Below are 17,385 nucleotides of genomic sequence, written 5' to 3' on the forward strand. Positions count from 1 at the left end.
TGATGGACAAGACCCAATCCTAAACATAGCACAAGATCGTATAGTTCGTTTGCTAGAGTTTTTCCAATGTCAAGTATCTTTTCCTTAGACCATGAGATCATGTAACTCCCGGATACCGTAGGAGTGCTTTGGGTGTACCAAACGTCACAACGTAACTGGGTGACTATAAAGGTATACTACGGGTATCTTCGAAAGTGTCTGCTGGGTTGACACGGATCAAGACTGGGATTTGTCACTCCATATGACGGAGAGGTATCTCTGGGCCCACTCGGTAATGCATCATCATAATGAGCTCAAAGTGACCAAGTGTCTGGTCACGGGATCATGCATTACGGTACGAGTAAAGTGACTTGCCGGTAACGAGATTGAACGAGGTATTGGGATACCGATGATCGAATCTCGGGCAAGTAACGTACCGATTGACAAAGGGAATTGTATACGGGGTTGCTTGAATCCTCGACATCGTGGTTCATCCGATGAGATCATCGAGGAGCATGTGGGAGCCAACATGGGTATCTAGATCCCGCTATTGGTTATTGACCAGAGATCCATCTCGGTCATGTCTACATGTCTCCCGAACCCGTAGGGTCTACACACTTAAGGTTCGGTGACGCTAGGGTTGTAGAGATATGAATATGCAGTAACCCGAAAGTTGTTCGGGGTCCCGGATGAGATCCCGGACGTCACGAGGAGTTCCGGAATGGTCCGGAGGTGAAGAATTATATATAGGAAGTGAAGTTTCGGCCATCGGGAGAGTTTCGGGGGTCACCGGTATTGTACCGGGACCACCGGATGGGTCCCGGGGGTCCACCGGGTGGGACCACCCATCCCGGAGGGCCCCATGGGCTGAAGTGGGGAGGGGAACCAGCCCATAGTGGGCTGGTGCGCCCCCCTTGGCCCACCCCCTGTGCCTAGGGTTGGAAACCCTAGGGTGGGGGGGCGCCCCACTTGCCTTGGGGGCCACTCCACCCTTGGCCGCCGCCCCCCTAGGAGATCCCATCTCCTAGGGCCGGCGCCCCCCCTTGGGGAGCCTATATAAAGGGGGGGAGGGGCAGCCGCACCCTTGACTCTTGGCGCCTCCCTCTCCCCTGCTACACCTCTCCCTCTCGTAGAAGAACGGAGAAGCCCTGTTGCGGTGACTGCTGCATCCACCACCACACCGTCGTGCTGCTGGATCTTCATCAACCTCTCCTCCCCCCTTGCTGGATCAAGAAGGAGGAGACATCACGCTGACCGTACGTGTGTTGAACACGGAGGTGCCGTCCGTTCGGCGCTAGGATCTCCGGTGATTTGGATCACGTCGAGTACGACTTCCTCATCCCCGTTCTTTGAACGCTTCTGCGCGTGATCTACAAAGGTATGTAGATGCAATCCGATCACTCGTTGCTAGATGAACTCATAGATGGATCTTGGTGAAACCGTAGGAAAATTTTTGTTTTCTGCAACGTTCCCCATCCCAAGCGCGCCCGGAGTAACCTACAACAAGACCGCCTGGCATGACCCGAGCAGGCGTAGCAATGCGGCCCCAACCCCAGCCCTCGCAAAAATGCGATACCAGTACTTCGCGTACATAACTACGCTCTAGAAATACCATGGGTACAGGGGGAGGGGCGCCATCACGGCACGCCCGAAACACGGCTTAAACCGCACCAGGGGCTGCCGATTTTTTAATTTTCTCTTACTTTCAGGACTCCACTCTTCGGAAGGCCTGTTCGGCAGTTCAATTGCCGCACAAACGATGCAAGAACCAGGGAAGCAGACAAGCCACGCCGCATTACGGAACTCCCAGGTGGTCTCTATCACGAGCAGTATACCTGTTTCGCATACTATTCCGCAGCTTGCCCCTGGAACGGACATGTTACATAGTCCAACATTTTTCTTATCGCATTATTTGTATCGTTCTGCTTTGATCGCAGCCCTCTTTAATAAACAATGCATAGCTTTTGTCTATTTTTGCATTACTCTTTTTTAATATATGTTCCTTAACGACATGTTGCATCCGTACACTTTGGTACGACCAAAATACGCCAGGGGCTTTAGTACCCCTCAATATGGTGTGAGAAGTCCGAACACTTTAACAAGTGCGGCACCCCGAACTTATAGCATTATATGCATCGGCTCCGAATCATGTCTTGGGTCAATAGTTGGGTTTGCCCGGCTCCTATGTTTTGGTGCCTTACGTTCCGCTATATCGGCTAAGGTAGCACTAGGAGAACCACTACGATTGTGCCCCAGTTGAGCTGGGTCGAGCGCCTCGGTGGAGAAAGCTAAAACTGACTATCATGATGAAGCGAGAGCTGGTCGCTGTTCGAGAGGTTTTTCGAGTCCCTAAAGACTTATGCCGCTTAGAGCGAGGAGCCGGCTCTGTCCGGCCAAGGCGTGGATAGCGCCCCGAACTCGGCCTTCCGAATACCAGGGGCTTCGCCGAAATTTAAAATTACAGAATTCTATGGCTAAGTGAGAGTGTTCACGCATTATAGTTCGATTGCCTTGTTCGTTGGGCTGAGCGCCTCCCTCGAAGGACCCAAACATGGGAAAAAGAGCGCTCAGGTTTATCCCCGAACACCCCAGCACTAGCGGCACGGGGGCAGAAGCCGACGACTTGCCATCTCTCAGAATTGATAAACAGCCGCACAGAAGGTAATATTTTAAATTCCAACAGCATTGCTTAGTGCATATGAACAAGTTTTCAGCGCACGGGACAAAACGAGCAAGTTTCACTCAAAAATTACATCCCTAGAACATTCATCCGCCACAAGGCAGGCACCCTTCAGAACATCCTTATAATAATTCTCGGGCTTGCGATGCACTTTCCCCGGCGGTGGCCCGTCCTTCACAAGCTTCTCAGCATCCAGCTTGCCCCAGTGCACCTTAGCACGGGCAAGGGCCCTACGGGCACCTTCAATGCAGACGGAGCGCTTGATGACTTCGAGCCTTGGACAGGCCTCCACCAGCCGCCGCACCAGCCCGAAATAGCTCCCAGGCAGAGCCCCTCCAGGCCACAGCCGAACTATGAGGCCCTTCATGGCCTGTTCGGCCGCCTTGTGGAGCTCGACCAGTTGCTTCAGCTGGTCGCTCAGGGGCACGGGGTGTCCGGCCTCAGCATACTGAGACCAGAACACCTTCTCTATCGAGTTGCCCTCCTTGGCTCGATAGAATGCGGCGGCATCAGACACACTCCGGGGAAGATCTGTGAGCGCTCCTGGAGAGCTCCGGATTCGGGTAAGTAACAAGTAACTCACGTTTATGTGTTTGCTTTGCATAAAGAATGCCTTACCCGCCGCTATCTTCTTCACCTCATCCAACTCCTGGAGGGTCTTCTGGGATTCGGCCTTGGCAGACTTGGCATTTTCAATAGCCACCGCGAGCCCGGACGCTCGCGTCTTTGAGTCAAGCGCCAAACTCTCATGTTTTTCCATGAGAGCCTGGAGCTCTTGCCGTACCTTGCCAACCTCGGCCTCATACTTCTCCCGCTCGGTGCGCTCCGTGGCCGCCCTCTTCTCGGCCTCGACCAGTGCTTGCTTAAGGGTCGCCACCTTAGACATGGCCCCTACAATAGCCACGATAATCCTGTCATTTTTTGCAATTGCACCTTTATATATATATATTTAAACAAGGTATTTCTTACCTTCATTGTCCTCGAGCTGCTTCTTGGCACGCCCGAGCTCTTGCTCGGACCGCTCGAGGTTCTACTTTAGTGTGTCCACTTCCGCAGTCAGTGCGGCGGACGCAAGCAGAGAAGCTTGCATACGCATATTGACTCCTTTTTGTTAGACTCCTGCGAATTTTATTTGATCCTCTATTCGGCTTTTCTTCCCGAACGCCAAACAGAGCATCAGGGGCTACTGTCTATGCGGTAATATTATTTACACATTCTTTACTTACCTCAAAGCCTGTTAAAAGGCTAGTACAAGCTTCAGTCAGTCCGCTCTTGGCGGACTGATCCTTCTGGACCACCACACTCATAATGGTGCGGTGCTCCTCGTCGATGGAGGCGCCTTGGAGCGCCTCCAACAGATTGTCCAGCGCCTCCGGTTGGATGGGGGTCACCGGCACGGTGGGCTTGCTCCTCTTGGAAGGAGGTCCCCCGCCGGACTCTGGAACCTTTGAAGGTTCCGGAGCGGTGTCCGGCCTAGAGCAGGACTTGGAGCCCTGGGGGGTTTCATCCCCTTTACTCCTGGAGTACGGGAGGTCGCCTTGCGGCGCCTCCAGGACCACCTCCTCCCGGCTTGGAACCTGTTGGGACAACACTTCGGTGTCGTCCGTAGGGCGGGGGAAGGAAGCCGTCGGAAGCGAGTTCACATCCGACGAGTCCAGTGAGCCGCTCCACGACGCGTCGAGCCGGTCTTTGGGTGGGCTGCATAAACATATTTGACATAAGGGAAAGCTGTGCAATAAACGAAAACTATGAATTACTCTGGTATCCGGATACTTACGATTTTGCCAGGGGCTTGGCCCTGGGCGGCCACTCCTCTCCGCCGTCGTCGGCGTCGGTGGAATAGTCCAGAGGAAGGGTTTTCCCCTTCTTGGACCCTCCAGCCTCCCCAGAGAGGGCGGCCTTCCTTTTCTTCTCTCCTCCCGCTAGAGGGGGAGAGGTCTCTTCTTCTTCCTCCTTGTCTTCACGGGAGGAATGCGCCTCGGAACCGTCAGATGATGGGTCCGACACCTCCTGGCGTGGGGCACTCTTTCGAGCCCCCGTGGCCTTTTTCGCGGCCTTCTTCTCCGGCACCACATAGGGTGCCGGAACCAGCAGCTTCGCCAAGCGGGCATTAGCTGGGTCTTCGGGCAAGGAAGCCGGACAATTGATCTGTCCGGACTTCGCCTTCCAACTCTGTCAAAGGGAAGGGAGCTTAGATCCCACATTGAGTTAAACTGTGGAAAACCAATACCCTATAAAAAGGTACAAACAACTTACTGCGCTAGCGTGATGCTGCGCGCTGAATCCGCGATCCTCGGTGGCGGATGCGGGAGCCTCGGCGCCCTTGAAAAGCACCTTCCAGGCATCTTCGTACGTAGTGTCAAAGAGCCTGCTCAGAGTTCGGTGCTGCGCCGGGTTGAACTCCCACAGATTGAAGGCCCGTTGTTGACACGGGAGGATCAGGCGGATGAGCATAACCTGGACTACGTTGACGAGCTTGAGCTGCTTGTCCACCAGGGTTTGGATGCATGTTTGCAGTCCAGTTACCTCTCCTTTGTTGCCCCACGACAGGCCCGTCTCTTTCCAGGACGTGAGCCGCGTTGGGGGTCCGGACCGGAACTCGGGGGCTGCGACCCACTCAGGGTCGCACGGCTCGGTGATGTAAAACCACCCCGATTGCCACCCCTTCAGGGTCTCCACAAAGGAGCCCTCAAGCCATAAGACATTGGGCATCTTGCCCACCATGGCGCCTCCGCACTCCGCCTGGTTGCCGCGCACCACCTTCGGCTTGACATTGAAAGTCTTGAGCCATAGGCCAAAATGGGGGCGGATGCAGAGGAAAGCCTCGCACAAGACGATAAACACCGAGATGTTGAGGATGAAGTTCGGGGCCAGATCATGGAAATCCAAGCCGTAGTAGAACATGAGTCCCCGGACAAATGGGTGGATCGGAAAGCCCAGTCCGCAGAGGAAGTGGGGAAGGAACACTACCCTCTCATGGGGCCTTGGGGTGGGGAGGAGCTGCCCCTTTTCGGGAAGCCGGTACGCGATGTTGTTAGACAAGTATCCGGCCTTCCTCGGTTTTTTGATGTGTCCCTCCGTGACAGAAGAGACCATCCACTTGCCTCCCGCTCCGGACATGGCTGGAGAAGGTTAAGATAGGGAGTGCGGATTTGGGCGCTGGAGCTCGAGTGTGCGAAAATGGATAGGCAAAGGAGGAAGAAGGCGTAGGTGAAAAGGTGGATCCTTATCCCCTTATATGGGTGGACGCGACTATGTGTCCCCACCAGCCTGGTAAAACTCGCTTATCTCCCAAGCGCCGTAATCAATGGCGTGGTTGGGTTACCCACGCCCGTATTGATGAGGATTCCGGAATAAGGGGACACGATCTCTGCTTTAACAAGACGTGCCAAGGAAACCGCCTCGCATAACACGCTGAGATGGGACAGTAAAACGGTCAGAATAAAAGCTTGGCCGTGGTGTGATGTCACACTACGGAATACGTCAGCAGATTAGATTTGTGTAAATATTATCCTCTCTATGGCAATATGTGGAAACTTTTTTTGCAGAGCCGGACACTATCTTTGTGTTCAAAATCTTCTATGAAGTACTTGGAGGAGGAACCCGCCTTGTAATGCCGAAGACAATCTGCGCGCCGGACTCGTCGTCATTGAAGCCTGATTCAGGGGCTACTGAGGGAGTCCTAGATTAGGGGGTGTCCGGATGGCCGGACTATACCTTCAGCCCGACTCCTGGACTATGAAGATACAAGATTGAAGACTTCGTCCCGTGTCCGGAAGGGACTTTCCTTGGCGTGGAAGGCAAGCTTGGCGATACGGATATGTAGATCTCCTACCATTGTAACAGACTTTGTGTAACCCTAACCCTCTCCGGTGTCTCTATAAACTGGAGGGTTTTAGTCCGTAGGACAACAAAAATCATACCATAGGCTAGCTTCTAGGGTTTAGCCTCTCTGATCTCGTGGTAGATCTACTCTTGTACTACCCATATCATCAATATTAATCAAGCAGGACGTAGGGTTTTACCTCCATCGAGAGGGCCCGAACCTGGGTAAAACGTCGTGTCCCTTGCCTCCTGTTACCATCCGGCCTAGACGCACAGTTCGGGACCCCCTACCCGAGATCCGCCGGTTTTGACACCGACATCGAGCCTAGCTAGCTGGTCTGGGCCCTCATCTACGTACCCCTGTATCGTGCTCCTCCAACCTCCATTCATTCCGGTATTCTATTTTTTCTTCTCTAGCACTATATCATTTGGTGGTGGTGTTAGGCGCCCATGAGGCTAGCTTTCGGTTGAGCGCGCAATTGCACAAGACGGAAGCAGTAGTACAAATGTTGTACTGCACTGGGTTTTCAGAGGCCTAATATTGTACTTCAGCTTGGACCAAAGGCACCGGCCGATTTGATGTGATTGCTCGTCCTAGTGCATAGCAGAAATCAAGCAACAGAGATGTGATGTCTTCTCATGGTGGATGATCTAGCCAGGTCGCCAACTCATGGGAGAACAGGACTTGTCTCAACTGTGATTCTCCGTCCTAGTGCATAGCAGAAATCAAGCAACAGAGATGTGATGTCTTCTCATGGTGGGTGATCTAGCCAGGTCGCCAACTCATGGGAGAACAGGACTTGTCTCAACTGTGATTCTCCATGCTGATGGAGGGAAACTCAGAAAATCATAAAAGAAACAATGATCGGTAAAATGCCGAATTAATATTTTTTTTTGGACAAAATGCCGAATTAGGACCCTATGAGGCTATGAGCCCAGACTTCACAAGAGCCCATAGCTTTCCCCAGGCTTGGCCCATTATTAACATAAAGATTGGTTTCAACGGCGCGTCTTTTTATATATGAGAGCAACAGTTACCCCTTCACAGTCGTCACTCCCTGGCGCGGAAGTGCCATACATAATTTTCCTACCACAGAAAAAGTAGATGATTTTACTTTTTTCCCAACTTTTGTTTTTATTCTTTAATTTGCTATTTATAAATATTAATGTATTTTGCGTAAAAACGCCAATAATTTGATATAATTTAAAATTTCAGCATTTTGCTTTAAAACATCAATATTTTTCATATAATTTAAAATTTTATTCTATTAGCTTAAGAAAGTCTTCATGTGTTTAATAAAATGTTCATGCATTTTTAAAAGGTTTCGCCATTTAGATAAATGTTTATCAAAACTTGAAACTGTGAGTGCATTTTTAATAAATTTCATGATATTTTCAAACATGTTGATACCTTTATGAAACATAATCATGACATTTTAAAGGGCAAATGTCCATACGTTTTTACAAATGATGATACCATTTAAAAATGTTCATAAATGTCAAATTTTGTTTGCCCTATTTTATAAAAATGTTCATGATATATGAAAAAAGTTTGCACCATTCCAAAAAAATACTCATGATATTGTGTTTTTGACACATTTAAAACATGCTATGACAATTTTTTAAGTGTTCATGAGATGTAAATAAAATTGCACAATTTTTTAAAAACATTTCATGACATATAAAACATAGTATCATTCAAAAATGTGCATGAAAATGAAAAAAATTGTTAATAATTTTTTAAAATTAACCATTTTTACACAGAAATCGTAAAAAAAGAATAAGAAAGCAGTATAGAAAACGTCGGCCAGAGTTTGCATGGTTTGGCGAGCGCTGGAACGAGCACGTGCAAAACAGAGGAGAAGACGTCAGCCAGAGCGCGTCGAGACGCTGCCAGGCGTCGTGTCCTCGCGCGGTCACCAAGCTGGCATGGTCAAAACGACGCCCAGGAGCGGCCAAACCGTGTCTACATGCTCGACCGTGCAGTGTTAAGCCTAGGGGAGGTGATGGTTCATACCCAGGCCGACCAGAGTGGACTCAACTAAGCTGGCAAGTTTCTGACTAGAAACTTGGTCGCCAAGTTTGGCCACCTTCTAGAAGGCCATTAGGGCTGATCTCCTGGGGTTTAGGATTTCTTAGGAGGGTGCTTAATCTCAAGAAAGATCAAGGACAAAAACTTAAGGAAAAAGGTACTTGATGTACAAACTAGGATTTTAGGTCAGAAGAGAAATGATTTTCCATAGCAAAAATATTACAAAAAGTGATGCAATATTTTTTGCATGGGAAGGTGTGCCACGGTTCTAAGAATATGCAGGAATTATTTCAGATTTTTCTGAACAAGAAAAATTGGGGTTGCTTTGGAGCACAAGTTTCTGAATTAAATTTCAGAGAGAAAAATGAATATTTTTCTTGAGAGAAAAATGAATATTTTTCTTTTAAGAAAAATATTTGTCGGTGTCAAAACCAGCGGATCTCGGGTAGGGGGTCCCGAACTGTGCGTCTAAGGCGGATGGTAACAGGAGGCAGGGGACACAATGTTTTACCCAGGTTCGGGCCCTCTTGATGGAGGTAAAACCCTACGTCCTGCTTGATTAATATTGATGATATGGGTAGTACAAGAGTAGATCTACCACGAGATCGGAGAGGCTAAACCCTAGAAGCTAGCCTATGGTATGATTGTATGTTGTCCTACGGACTAAAACCCTCCGGTTTATATAGACACCGGAGAGGTTAGGGTTACACAAGGTCGGTTACAAAGGGGAAGATACACATATCCGTATTGCCTAGCTTGCCTTCCACGCCAAGTAGAGTCCCATCCGGACACGAGACGAAGTCTTCAATCTTGTATCTTCAGTCTAATAGTCCGGCCCATGGAGATAGTCCGGCTGTCCGGAGACCCCCTAATCCAGGACTCCCACAGTAACCCCTGAACCAGGCTTTCAATGACGATGAGTCCAACGCGCAGTATTGTCTTCGGCATTGCAAGGCGGGTTCCTCCTCCGAATATACCACGGAAGAATTTGAATATAAGGATAGTGTCCGACCCTGCAAAATAAATTCCAATACCACCATGGAGAGAATAATATTTCCACAAATCCAATTTGATGACTTGTTTTGGCAACGACATTATGTCACGGCCCGGTGATTATTCGAACCGTTTCCTTTAGCTAGCCCCGCACATAATGCGAGGCAGTTTTTTGACACGTCTTGTCAAAGTAGAGATCGTGTCCCCTTATCACGGGATTCTCATCAATACGGGTGTGGGTAACCCAACCGCGCCATCGATTACGGTGCTTGGAGGATAAGCGAGTTTTACCAGGCTAGTGGGGACGCTTAGTTTCGTCTGCCCATATAAAGGGATAAGGATTTACCTTTTCTTCCACGCCTTCTTCTTCCTTTGCTCATCCACCTTCGCACACTCGAGCTCCAGCGCCCAAGTCCACATCCCTTCCCTCAACCTTCTCCAAACATGTCTGGAGCGGGAGGCAAATGGATGGCTTCCTCTGTTACGGAGGGACATATCAAGAAGTTGCGCGGAGACGGATACTTAGCCGCGAATATCGTGCATCGGCTGCCCGCTGCGGGGCAGATCATCCCTACCCCGGAACCTCACAAGAGGGTAGTTTTCCTCCACCACTTCCTCCGCGGACTGGGGTTTCCCCTCCATCCATTCGTCTGTGGTCTCATGTTCTACTACGGGTTGGACTTTCATGACCTGGCCCCGAATTTCGTCCTCAACATTTCGGCGTTCATCGTCGTGTGTGAGGCTTTCCTCCGCATCCGGCCCCACTTCGGCCTGTGGTTAAAGACCTTCTTATCAAGCCGAAGGTGGTGGGAGGCCAACAAGCAGAATGTGGCGGAGCCATGGTGGGCAAGATGCCCAACGTTATATGGCTTGAAGGCTCCTTTGTGGAGACCATAAAGGGGTGGCAATCGGCGTGGTTCTACATCACCGAGCCGCGCGACGCTAAATGGGCGGCAACCCCCGCGTTTCGATCCGGATTCCCTACACGGCTCACTTCTTGGAAAGAGAAGGGCTTGTCGTGGGGTTCATCGGTGGGGCTGGATGGACTCCAGAAATGTATCTGGAGTATGGCAAGCAAGAAGCTCAAGCTTGTCAACATAGTCCAGGTTATGCTCATCCGTCGGATCCTCCCGTGTCAACAACGGGATTTTAACTTGTGGGAGTTTGACCCGGCCCAGCACCAGACTCTGAGCGAGCTCTTCGATACGACGCACAAGGACGTCCGGAAGGTGCTGTTCAAGGGCGCCGAGGTCCCTCCTTCTCTCGCCGAGGACCGTGGGCTAAGCGCAAAGCGCCTAGCGCCTTCGGTGAGTTCAATACGTCCCGTAGGATGTTTATTTCCCCTAGCTTAATCATGTGCGGGGTCTAATCTCCATGCCTTTGACAGGACTGGGTGGAGACGTCAGGGCAGATTAACTGTTCGGCCCCTTTGCCCGAAGACACTGCGGGCGCTCTTCTGACGAAGATGCTGACTCCGGCTCCTTATACGGTGTCGGAGAAGACCAAGAAGGCGAAGGGAACCCGAAAGAGTTCCCGACGCCAGGCGTCATCAGACTCACCGTCCGAGGACTCTACGGATCAATCCTCCCCGAAGACGAGGAAGCAGAAGAAGATGCCCCCCTCCAGACGGGGGAGACAAGAAAAGGAAGGCTGCCCCAACTGGGGAGGGCGAAGGGTCCAAGAAGGGGAGGACTCTCCTTCCGGACAGTTCTACCACCGCCGCCGATGGCGAAGACGAGTGACTGCCCAGGGCCAAGCCCCTAGGAAGTCGTAAGTATTCGGATACCAGAGTAACTCATAGTATTCCTTTGTCGCACTACTTCACCTAACGCCGAAATATGATTATGCAGGCCGCGCTGAGCCCGTATCGATGTATCATCGGACGGCTCCCTATGCTCGTCGGATATGGATAGCGATCCAGTCCCGACCGCCACCTCCCCTCCTCTTGCGGACGACGGCGAGGTGCTGTCTCACGAGGTGCCGAGGGCCGGAGGTGCCTCAAGGCGGCCTCCTGGACTCCGGGTGCCGAGGGGACAAGGCCCCTGAGAGCTCTGAGTTCGGCCCTCAGCCGAACACCGCGCTGGAACCTCCAGCGGTTCCGGACTCGGGCAGGCGGCCTCCTTCTAAGAGGGGCGAGACGCCTGTACCGGTGACCTCTGTTCATCCAGAGGCGCCGGACAATCTGCTAGAAGCGCTTCGCGGTGCTTCCATCGACGAGGAGCACCGTACTATCATGAGTGCGGTGATCCAGAAGGTTCAGTCCGCCAAGAGCGGATTGACTGAAGCCTGTGCCAGCCTTCTAACAGGCTTTGAGGTAAGTGTTTAAAATATAGGAAAATATTACCGCATAGACAGTAGCCCCTGATGCTCCGTTCGGTGTTCACAAAGAAAAGCCGAACAGAGGATCAAACAATATCGCAGGAGTCTAATATGAGTATGTCAATATGCATATGCAGGCTTCGCTGTTGGCGTCCGTCGTACTGACTGCGGAGGTCGCCGTACTGAAACAGGACCTTAAAGGGTCCCAGGACGAGCTTGGCCTTGCCAAGAGGCAGCTCAAGGAGAACAAAGGTAGGTAGTACCTAGTCTGTGGATATGTATAAAAAGAGTGCGATTGCAAAATGACAGGATCATCGTGAATTTGCCAGGGGCCACGACCGAAGTGGCGACCCTAAAGCAAGCGATGTCCGAGGCCGAAGATAAAGCGGCCAAGGAGTGCACCGAGCAAGAAAAGCAAGAGGCTCGGGTGGGCGAGGTGCAGCAAGAGCTCCAAGCTCTCGTGACGAAGCACGAGGCGTTGGAGCTTGACTCGAAGACGCGAGAGTCTGAGCTTGCCGCGGCCCTCGAGAGCGCAAAAAGTGCCAAGGCCGAAGCCCAAAAGGCCCTCCAGGAGATTGATGCGATGAGGAAGATAGCGGCGGGTAAGGCATTCTATATGCAAAGCAAGTATGTGAAAGTAAATTACCAATTACTTACCCGAATTCGGAGCTCTCCAGGAGCATTCGCAGATTTGCCCCGCAGCGTGTCGGATGCCGCACAGTTTTACTAGGCCGAGGAGGGAAGCTCAACGGAGAAGCTGTTCTGGTCTCAGTATACTGGGACCGAACACCCGATGCCTCTGAGCGACCAGCTAAAGCAGCTGGTCGAGCTGCACAAGGCGGCCGAACAGGCCATGAAGGGCCTTATAGTCCGGCTGTGGCCTGGCGACGCCCTTCCGAACAGCTACTTCGGCCTCGTGAGGCGGCTTGTGGATGACTGCCCACAGCTGGAGGTCGTCAAGTGGTCCGTCTGCATCGAAGGTGCACGCCGGGCTTTCACCCGTGTGAAGGTGCAGTGGGCCAAGCTAGATGTTGTGAAGCTGATCAAGGAAGGGCCGCCGCAGGGCAAGGAGCATCACACCCCCTAGATTTATTATGAGGGTGTCCTGAAGGGTGCCCGTCTTGTAGCGGACGAATGTTCAAAGGATGTAATATTTGAGTAAACTTGCTCGTGTGATCCTGTATGATGAAAACGTGTTTCATATGCGCTATGCAACGCTTGTATGAATTTAAAATATTACCTTCTGTTTGGCTGTTTATCCAATCTGAGAGATGGCTAGTCCTCGGCTTCTGCCCCCATGCCACGAGTGCTGGGGTGTTCGGGATAAACCTGAGCACTCTTGTTCCCATGTTTGGGTCCTTCGAGGAAGGTGCTCAGCACAACGACCAAGGCAACCGGACTAATAATGCTTTATCACTCTCACTTAGCCATAGAATTCTATAATTTTAAATTTAGGCGAAGCCCCTGGTATTTGGAAGGCCGAATTCGGGGCGCGATACACGCCTTTAAGCCGGACAGGGCCAGCCCCTTGCTCTAAGCGGCATAAGTCTTTAGGGACTCGAAAACCTCGCCGAACAGCGACCAGTCTCTCGCCTTATCATGACAGTCAGTTTTAGCTTTCTCTACTGAGGTGCTTTAGCCCAGCAGAACCGGGGCACAATCGCAGTAGTTCTCCTAGCGCTACCTTAGCCGATAGAGCGGAACGTAAGGTACCAAAACATAGGAGTCGGGCAAACCCAACATTTGACCAAAGACATGATCCGGAGCTGATGCATATAATACTATAAGTTCAGGGTGCCGCACTTGTGAAGGTGTTCGGACTTTTCACACCATATTGTGGGGTACGTAAGCCCCTGGTGTATTGGCCGTACCAAAGTGTACGGTTGCAAGGTGTCATTAATGAACATATATATATAACAAGAATGCAATAATAGTCGTAATGTTATGCGTTGTTTATTTAAAAAGTTGCGTTAAAGCAGAATGATATAGATGGTGCGATAAGCAAAGAGTAGGACTAGGTCCCTTCCAAGGGCAAGCTGAGGAATAGTATTAAATCAAATATTTCGCTCGTTATTGTAATCCACCTGGGAATTCCGTGGTGTGACGTAGCTTTCTGCCTCCTTGGTTGCTGCATCATGTGTTCGGCAATAGTGCTGCCGGACAGGGTTTCCAGAGATTAAGGTCCTGAAAAAGAGAAAAAATAACCAATCGGGAAGCCCCTAGTGCGGTTTAAGCCACGTCTTGGGGCGTGCCGCAGTTGTGCCCCCCTCCCCACCTGTGCCCATGGTATTTTTAATGCGTAATGATGTACGCGTGGCACGAGTTTCGCCGTTCGGCTGGTACTGGGGTGGGGGTGCATCGCTACGCGAGCTCAGATCACTCCAGGCGGTCTAGTTGCCGATTGCTCCGAGCGTGCTTGAAGGTGTCCGGGTCTTGAGACGCAGAACTGGTGGATTGCCTTGAGAGGCTGCTTTGCGCTTCTGCTGCGAGGGCCGCGGTGTGCTCCTCCGTTCGGAGAGAGCGCTCTGTGTTTCCATTGACTGTAATAACCCCGCGAGGTCCTGGCATCTTGAACTTAAGGTAGGCATAATGCGGTACCGCATTGAATCTCGCAAATGCGGTTCGCCCGAGCAGTGCATGATAACCACTGCGGAACGGGACTATATCGAAGATTAACTCTTCGCTTCAGAAGTTATCCGGGGATCCGAAGACCACTTCCAGTGTAATTGAGCCTGTGCAATGGGCCTCTACGCCTGGAATGACGCCTTTAAAGGTCATTTTGGTGGGTTTGATCCTTGAGGGATCTATACCCATTTTGCGCACTGTGTCCTGATAAAGCAGGTTCAGACTGCTGCTGCCATCCATAAGGACTCGAGTGAGGTGAAATCCGTCAATGATTGGGTCCAAAACCAGTGCGGCGAATCCGCCATGACGGATACTAGTGGGATGGTCCCTGCGATCGAAAGTGATCGGATAGGAGGACCATGGGTTGAACTTTGAGGCGACTAGATCCAACGCATATACGTCTCTGAGCGCACGCTTCCACTCCCTCTTGGAGATGTGGGTTGCGTCTATCATGTTCACCGTCCCGCACTTGTGAGGGAAACCTCTTTTGTCCTCCGGTGTGTGGCTGCCGGGGCTCCTCCTCGTCATCGCTATGTGGCCCCTTGTCCTTGTTTTCGGCAATTAACTTGCCGGCCTGCTTGAACACCCAACAATCCTTGTTGGTGTGATTGGCTAGCTTTTCTGGGGTGCCGTGTATTTGACACGAGCAATCGAGTATACGGTCCAAGCTAGACGGACCCGGCGTACTTTGTTTGAATGGCTTTTTCCGTTGACCGGGTTTAGAGCCTTTGAATCCGGCATTGACTGTCGTATCCTCGGTATTATCGTTGTTAATGCGGCGCTTATGTTTGTTGCGACGTGACCTGCTATTGCCGTCCTTGGTATCCGAAGTACCATGGTTCTTTGATATGTTATTACTGCGAGCCAGCCAGCTGTCTTCTCCCGCACAAAAGCGGGTCATGAGTGTCGTGAGGGCTGTCATAGATTTCGGCTTTTCCTGACCATGGTGTCGGGCTAGCCATTCGTCGCGGATGTTGTGTTTGAAAGCCGCTAGGGCCTCTGCATCCGGACAGACGACGATTTGATTTTTCTTTGTTAGGAACCGAGTCCAGAATTGCCTGGCCGATTCTTCTGGCTGTTGAATTATGTGGCTCAAGTCATCGGCATCTGGTGGCCGCACATAAGTGCCCTGAAAGTTGTTGAACAATGCGGCTTTCAGATCTTCCCAACAGCTAATGGACTCTGCTGGCAGGCTGTTAAGCCAATGCCGCGCTGGTCCCTTGAGCTTTAGTGGGAGGTATTTGATGGCGTGTAAGTCATCACCGCGGGCCATGTGGATGTGGAGGAGGAAATCCTCGATCCATACCGCGGGATCTGTTGTGCCGTCGTATGATTCAATATTTACAGGTTTGAAACCTTCTGGGATTTGATGATCCATTACTTCGTCTGTGAAGCATAAGGGGTGTGCGGCGCCTCTATATTGGGCTATATCGCGAGGCAGCTCGAATGGGTCTTGCCCGCTGTGTTCGGCCCGGCCGGATTTACTTCTGTATCCGGCGTGACGTTTATCGTCTCGCATAGTGGCGCGCCCTCGTGATCCGTAGATCGATCTAGCATGCTTTGCTTTGTCCTCCAATATGTCTCGCAGGTCTGGCATGTCTCCCCATGCCTTTTTATTTGAATGACGTCGGGGTGCAGGCTGGGTTTTTGGCTGGAATGCCTCTCTATCGCGGACACAAGGTGGCCGATCAGCCGCGTCATACGCTTCTTCCTCCAGTCGGGGTAGCAACATGCATTTTGGGTAACTCTTGGAGGGGCGCTCGAGTTTATATTCCACGGCCGCGAGGACTTCAGTCCATCTGTCAGCTAGCAGATCTTGATCAGCTTGAAGTTGCTGCTGCTTTTTCTTAAGGCTATTTGTCGTGGCTATAAGTCGGCGTTTAAAGCGCTCTTGTTCGACGGGATCCTCTGGAGCGGCGAATTCGTCGTCGCCGAGACTTGCCTCGTCTTTGGAGGGGGGCATGTAATTATCATCCTCCGCCTCTCCATTTGCCGCTCGCTCAGGAGGGCTGGCTCCTCCATCCTCCTGCTCTAAATCTTGCTGGAGGGGATTGTTGTTGTCTTCAGCACTATCCGGAGTGTTATTATCCCCTGTGCCAGTATTACCACTTTTGCTTTGGTGGGACTTAGAGCGGCGCCTCTGACGTCGGCGCTTGGGTTGCTTCTTGGAGGGGTCATCCTCCGCTATCTCGTCGACATTGCCTTCTTTGGGTGTATCCACCATGTATATATCGTATGATGAGGTGGTTGTCCGGTGCCCTGTGGGCAGTGGTTCCTCTTCGTCTCCCGCATCGTCGTCCATACCGTCGATGTCTTCGGAGTCGAAGTCGAGCATGTCGGTTAAGTCATCGATAGTGGCTACTAAATGGGTGGTGGGTGGGCCGCGAATTTCTTCGTCGTCCACATCCCAGTCCTGCCGGACATAGTTCGGCCAGGATCCTCCTGACAAGGAGAGAGACCTTAATGAGTTCAGTATGTCGCCAAAGGGCGAGTGCTGAAAAATATCCGCGGAGGTAAACTCCATGATCGGCGCCCAATCGGATTCGATAGGAACGGGCGCAGACGGCTCGAGTCCGTGGCCGGAGAAGGATCCGGCAGTTTAACAACATGGCTCTCGTACAAGGTAAGGTCGATGTTTGGCTCGATCGCCGCTGAGGGTAAGGCCTCCGTGGCGGGGTCCATCCACCCTTCCATGGACGGCGCAACTAGCTCCGAATTGAGGGTCAGAGCGGCTGCCTGTGCGATCTCCTGAACACTGTCCGATGGTAGAGCTAAATCGTACTCATCGTGACCGCGTGACGCACAAGGCAGAGGCTCGAATCCGTCGAAGATCAAGTCTCCACGGATATCGGCCGTGTAGTTTAAGCTTCCAAACCTGACCTGGTGGCCAGGGGCGTAACTTTCAATCTGCTCCAGATGGCCAAGCGAATTG

The sequence above is a fragment of the Triticum urartu genome, chromosome 2A (assembly GCF_056163025.1).
Source record: "Triticum urartu cultivar PI428250 chromosome 2A, HENAU_Tu73, whole genome shotgun sequence".
Classification (NCBI taxonomy): domain Eukaryota; kingdom Viridiplantae; phylum Streptophyta; class Magnoliopsida; order Poales; family Poaceae; genus Triticum; species Triticum urartu.